At 40.1% G+C, this 6,268-nt stretch overlaps 1 pseudogene; it reads right to left on the bottom strand.

The window, feature by feature from the left end:
* Positions 1-5,922: 5,922 nt before the first annotated feature.
* Positions 5,923-6,039, bottom strand: LOC130027937 (uncharacterized; annotated as a pseudogene).
* Between the last annotated feature and the right edge of the window lie 229 nt (positions 6,040-6,268).

Genomic DNA, 6,268 nt, shown 5'->3' with positions numbered 1-6,268 from the left:
GTGGTGCTGCATGGCCCCCATAACTCAGAGCATCTCCAGAATCACTTTGCTGGAGTTCAGAGGCCACACCTGGTGCAGCAGAGGGTGATGGGGTGTGCTGCTTGGGATAAAATTTAGGTTCTTACATATGCATGGCTTCCAGCTTTGTTTGAGAATATGACTTTTTTGCTTTATTTAACTTTTTGGTACTGTATTTTATTAGCTTAAAATAGTGTTAGCACTTGTGGTGTTGAAGTACAAAATTACTGTACCTTTCCCACTGCCAAGATCCTCTACCATGTTCCAGAGAACTCTTGCAGTGCATCTCTGCCCCCACCCCTCCTGCCCACTTCTTGGTAATCTCTGTTTTGTAATCAAAGCCCAAGGGTTTGTCATAACTCAACACTATCTATTCCCTTGTTTTGTTTCTCTATATTCCACAGATGGTACTGGTGATCATCCAGCATTTGTTCTTCTTCCTCTCGTTTATTTAGTTTAACTTGATGCCTCTAGTTCCATTTTATTTTTTGCATTTTTATTTATTTTTTAAAAAGTTGTTCATGATTTATTACATTCAATATTCCAACACCAGTACCAGCAACATTACACCTTCCCACCTCCATTATTTCTAATTTTCCCAGTCACAAACCCCTAATTCCATTTAAACTATAGTAAAATACAAGGTTTCATTTCATCTTATAACTTAGTATTCCATTGTGTGTGTGTGTGTGTGTGTCTGCACGTGCCTCATGCACAATCATATATTTATACCACACTCCATTCATTCATTCATTATCTATTGGACATTTGGATTATTTCCATATCCAGGTTACTGTACTTATTGATACAGTGAACATAGGTGTGCATTTTTCTTTCTTTTCTTTTCATTTCTTCATTGCTTTTCTATTTTAGAATAGATACTTAGAAGTTGAATTTATGGGTCATATGAAAGTTTTATTCTATGTTTTTTGGTTTGTTTGGGGGCCATAACTGGCAATTCTCAGGGATTACTACTGGCTCTGTCCTCAGGGATCACACCTGGGGGAGTCAGAGGGACTGTATGGAGTGCTGGATAGTGAACCTTGGTCAGCCGCATACAAGACAAGTGCCCTACTCACTGTACCATCTTTCTGGCCACCCTTCTACTTTTTATTTAAGATAATTAAATCATTTCAGAGCTGGTTTAGATGCTACAAATGTTTTTAGCTGTTGTCTGTCTAAGAATGTTTTTAACATTCCCTAAAATCTGAATGATAACTTTGCAGAGTAGAAGATAAAGGATTCTTGGTTAAATATTTTTTGAAAAAAATTTTTTTTTAAAATACTGTAGGAGTACTGCTGTTTGTTCAGCCATTGATTAAGCTGATTGAATTGGGCCTGAACTCCACTTGAACTTTTTTTTTAATATTTATTACTTGAATGTATTATTCTGGATTCCTCTGCCAGTTCCTTCAGTCGTGAGGCTCATCTGAAAGTGTGGAGAGTGGACTTAAACATGGCTGTGGTTTGGAAGCAGAGGTCTTCAGCTGCCAGGGCTCTGCTCAGGGCGGGGAGGGAAACTCAACCCGCCCTCCTCCAAAGGGCCCCAGCGGGGACAGCCAGGCGCAGAGGCAGGAGACTCTGCCTTATTATCTTTTATCTTATATCCTATGCATCTTATTATCTAGTTCTTACTCTGGAGAAACTGGCAGGCTACCAAAAGTATCCTGCCTGTACAGCAGAGTCTGGCAAACTCCCAGTGGCGTATTCAATATGCCAAAAACCAGTAACAATGATGGGTCTCATTCTCCTGACCCTGAAAGAGCCTCGAATGTGGCACTTTCTAAAATCTCAGGGCTAGGACAAAGGAGACGTTACTGTTGCCTGCTTGAGGAAATTGATGAACAACAGGATGACAGTGATACAGTGATGTGAATCTTGTGGTGTTTTCATTTATGTAAATCTTCTTGTTAACTCTCAAAGGAGTCTATTTGTTTTTGGTTCTTGCAGTTTTGATTGCAGTGTGTTTGGTTATTCTGTTTGGCTTTGTGTTGCTTGTCACTTTATGGACCTCATGAATCAGTACACAACTTTCTCTCCTTAGATTGGGGATTTTCTTAGCTATTATTTCATTTATAAGTCATTCTCCCCCTTTTCCCTATCTTCTTCTTCTGGCATTCTTATAATGTGGAGACTGTTCCAGTTGATATTGTGAAACAAGTCTTAAATTTTCTTTATTACAAAAACTTCTCTTCTATTACCTCTTCTTTATTGATGATGGCATGTACCTGTCTTAAACATCACTAGTTTGATCTTCAGTTTCTTCCATTCTGCTGAATACCATTACAATATTATCTCCTTCATTTATATTTGGATGAATTCTTTCACTTTTTCCATCTGTTTTTCTTTAAGTTGATGTTTCTTCCATTGATTTCTGAGAGCATTATTGTGCAGTTGAGGTCTCTCCTGTGCTTATCTTCCCATTCCTTGATATCACTGAATTCCTTCATTTTTTTCCTTATTCCAAAGGCTTCATGGAAGCTTTTAGTGGACCTTCAATTTCTAACTTCCCCATCTTGGATCCAGAGATCCTTTTCACAGTATCAGGCTGGTTGGTACTTGAAATTCTACTGATTCATTTTTTAATTTTTATTTTTGAATCACCATGAAATACAGAGTTGCAAAGCTGATCACAATCGGATTTCAGTCATACAGTTTTTCAACACCCATCCCTCCACCAGCGTACATTTTCCACCACCACCAATGCCCCCAGTTTCCCTTCCTACCACTTTCCACCCCCAGCCTGTCTCTATGGTGAGCACTTTCTTTCTTTCTGTCTCTGTCTCTATCTCTGTCTCTGCCTCTCTCCCCCACCTTACCTTTGGGGCATTGTGGTTTGCAATACAGGTACTGAGAGGTTATCATATCATGTTTGTTCCCTTACCTGTTTACAACTCTACTGATTTCTGACAGTTGGGATGCCTTACGAGGATTTCTTAAATGTTTGCAAGAACAAAGTAGTACCTCAGGTTCTGATTTGTGCTACCTGGATGAGAGCCAGGGATGTGTGGTCAGCAGTACCCTATATCTTCAAGAGTACCAAAGTTGGAGTGACCAGCTCTCTTCAAGGCTCATAGTAGCTGGGTTTTGGCGAATGATAGTGCATCACAATCCTACTAATTTGGGCAGTTACTTGGGATTGTATGACATGATGTGAAGGTCTCATCTCTGGGCCATCTACTAGCTGCTATGGCCTCTTGGATAACAGTTCCCAGTTGCACTTGGAATGACTGCTCCCAGCTGTGATCTGGGGACAGCTGTATGTGACAACTGTCTTGAGCACAGCTAGAGAACAGTCTTTTTCTGACACAATGAGTACAGCACAAAGGTGAACCTTTGTGGGGCTTTTGCACCCAGTGTCCTCCATTGCTGAGTGGAGATTAAGCCTGGTGGATTCACCTTGGCAAATTTTCCTTTAGTTTTGAGCTGCCTGTGACTACAAACCCTTGATTGTGACAGCTGTACTATGTAGGACGAGACCTAGACTGTGATCCTGTTGGGGCAGAGACAAGGCTCCACCCTGTTGGGCAGAGCTGCAGCCCTGCTAGGTGGAGCTTATCAAGAGGATGATTGCTCCCAGACTGAGCCATTGTTGGCTTAACAAAGTCCCAGATAATTTTCAGCTCTGTGAGTTGAAAGGCAAAGTTGAGTTTAGTAGAAAAACAATTGTCCTCAGCAGCCTGGCAAAAACCTGTCTGGCAGAAGAAACCACATCAGTTCAGATAACAAGCTGTCCCTATTCAAGCCCTCTGGGTGGGGCTTGTCTCTGGTAGGGCTGCTCTGAGATTGTGCTATGAGGTGCAGTCCCCATGTGTTGGAACTCAACAAGATCTGAGTTCACTTTCAATTTAATGAGAGCTAATTACAAAAAAATAGTTCTGTAAAACCTTTGCATTCAGCAACTTTCCACTTTAGATTTATATCCAGTATCAGCTGGCCAGTACCTTTTCTCTTCCAGTCTCTCCTTTCCCCTTCCTCACCTAGAGGACATGCTCTATAGCCATGAACTTGCCTGCATTTCTGTGTTCCACTGAGTTGACTCTCCCTGAATTGATGACTGTATTCTCTAATGAATTGTCTCAGTGATGGTCTGCATGGGATGCTATGCTCAGTGCAGTTTTATGCATCTTTCTGTTGAGCCCACAGGTATGCTCACATAACTGTGCTTCTTCAATGATCTTGACCCTATTCCACTGAAGAGAAATTTTAAAAAGTTTTTGTGCCACACCTGCAATGCTCTGGGGTTGCTCTTGGATCTGCATTTAGGAATTACTCCGGACGGTACTTGGGGGAACACGTGGAATGCTGGGGATCAAATCTTGGTTAGCAGCATAAAAGCCGAATGCCCATCTCACTGTATGTCTCTCCTGCACCAGGAAGAATGTGTTTTAAAAATTGCCAACGATATAATTTTGTTATCTTTTTTTCTCAAATTGACATCTTTGTTAGCTTTATCTGTTTTCCTGACTTATCTCTCAATGCTCAATCTGGTGAAAAGGCACACTTCACAAGTTCTTATTGAAATTTAAGTATGACAGAAGCAGAGAGAAAATGAGGGTTGTTTCAGTGGTCTTCTCTTAAGATAAATTAAAGTTTTAAAACCTTTCCTCTCAAGTTTCATTTTACTTATTTATTCACTCACTTGCATGCCCTGACAATTATTTCTAGTGCTGTTTTGGATGGCCATGGATATTGCTTTCAGAAAAAATTTTCTCATAGAGAAAAATTCTCATCCCTGTTCTCATAGAGCTCCCTGTGATTGATGGAGATATTTGGATTTCTCAGATACCAAATATATACTTACTTGTCTACACCAGGCAATCCTAGCATGCATCTGGGCATCCTAGTTTCCACCATCCTGTCACTCACTACATCCTATTGATTCTGTGGAAATCCATCCCCTTATGTTACTGGTGAACTATATAATTTGGGTACTAGGTCAAGGACTTGAGTTAGATGGTGAATGGAACTGAAAGACACAACTCAGTCATATACCTGGCATTAGTCTGCCTGAGTTAGAAGAGAGAGGTCTTCTTCTTTTGGAAAATGGATCTTGTGTTTAGGAGTTTATTGCTTAGATTTCCTTAAAAAATTTCTTTATCCAGGACCTGGATTGACAGTGCAACTGGAAGGATGTTTGTCTTGTATGCGATTGACCCAGGTTTGATCCACAGCACCATAAATGGTCCCTAAAGCCCTTCCAGGAGCGATTGTTGAGTATACAGCCAGGAGTAAGTCCTGAACATCACATCTCAAAACCAAAAATAAATAAAATTTTCTCTAATCAGAGAAGGTGATTAGTGACCTTTTCTAGTACAAAAGATTTTAAAAGATCCCAGGACAAGGATTCAACAGATATGTTCAATCACATCTAAACTGTTATCTTTGCTTACTTTTCACTTGGGTTGTTCAGGATGGTTTGGGTTTGAGGGCATACTTTGTAGAAGCATGCTTAGGTCTTGGTACTGACTCTGGGCTCAGGGATTACACTTGATGATTCTCATAGGACCATATGGGGTGTCACATGCCTAACCAGGGTTGGAAGTGTTCAAGGCAAGAACCTTAACCCTTGTACTACTGCTCTGGCCCCTGAATGATTTTTATAACACTCTAAATTGACCATGCTGTATCCTCCCTAAAAATTCTTTTCATCCTATTGTTCTCATAATAAAATAAAAATTTCTTTGAAGGCATATAAAAACCGTTCCTAATATGGTACTAACTCCATTGCTTCAAGAGCAATTTTACATCCTACTGTTCAGTTATGTAAATTGCAGTCACTCAATGCACCAAGTTTTAATTTTTAATATTTTGCCTTTCTCTCTCCTAGTATGTACTGATGCTTGTATGATATGCTATTGCCCACCCCTTACCTGACATTGGAATTTTAGAAGGCGATTAGGTTTAAGGTAATGACAGCTGAGTCCCTATAATAAGATTAATGTTCTTGCAAGAAACATGAAATAGATCTATCATGTTAGGGTACTACACTTGATCTTAGCCAAAAGGCCGAGAAGCGACAGATGTTAGGGTACAGAAAGAAACTCGTCACTTACAAGCCTAGGAATGGGCTCTTGACGAAAATTTAGTAGGCCCTCTACTTTCATCTTGAAATATCCAACATCCAAAATCATGAAATTTTTGTTGTGTAAGTCACCCAGGTTGTGGTGTTTTGTTATAGAGACAAAACAGACGAATAATAACCTTTCTAGGTTCTGTTACTTTAAGTCACTTTCCTCCCTCCCTTTCT

This window comes from Sorex fumeus, unplaced genomic scaffold (assembly GCF_029834395.1).
Source record: "Sorex fumeus unplaced genomic scaffold, SorFum_2.1 ptg000037l, whole genome shotgun sequence".
NCBI classification, from domain to species: Eukaryota; Metazoa; Chordata; class Mammalia; order Eulipotyphla; family Soricidae; genus Sorex; species Sorex fumeus.
Note: the sequence above shows the minus strand (reverse complement) of the source record. Positions and strands in the feature narration are given on the sequence as shown.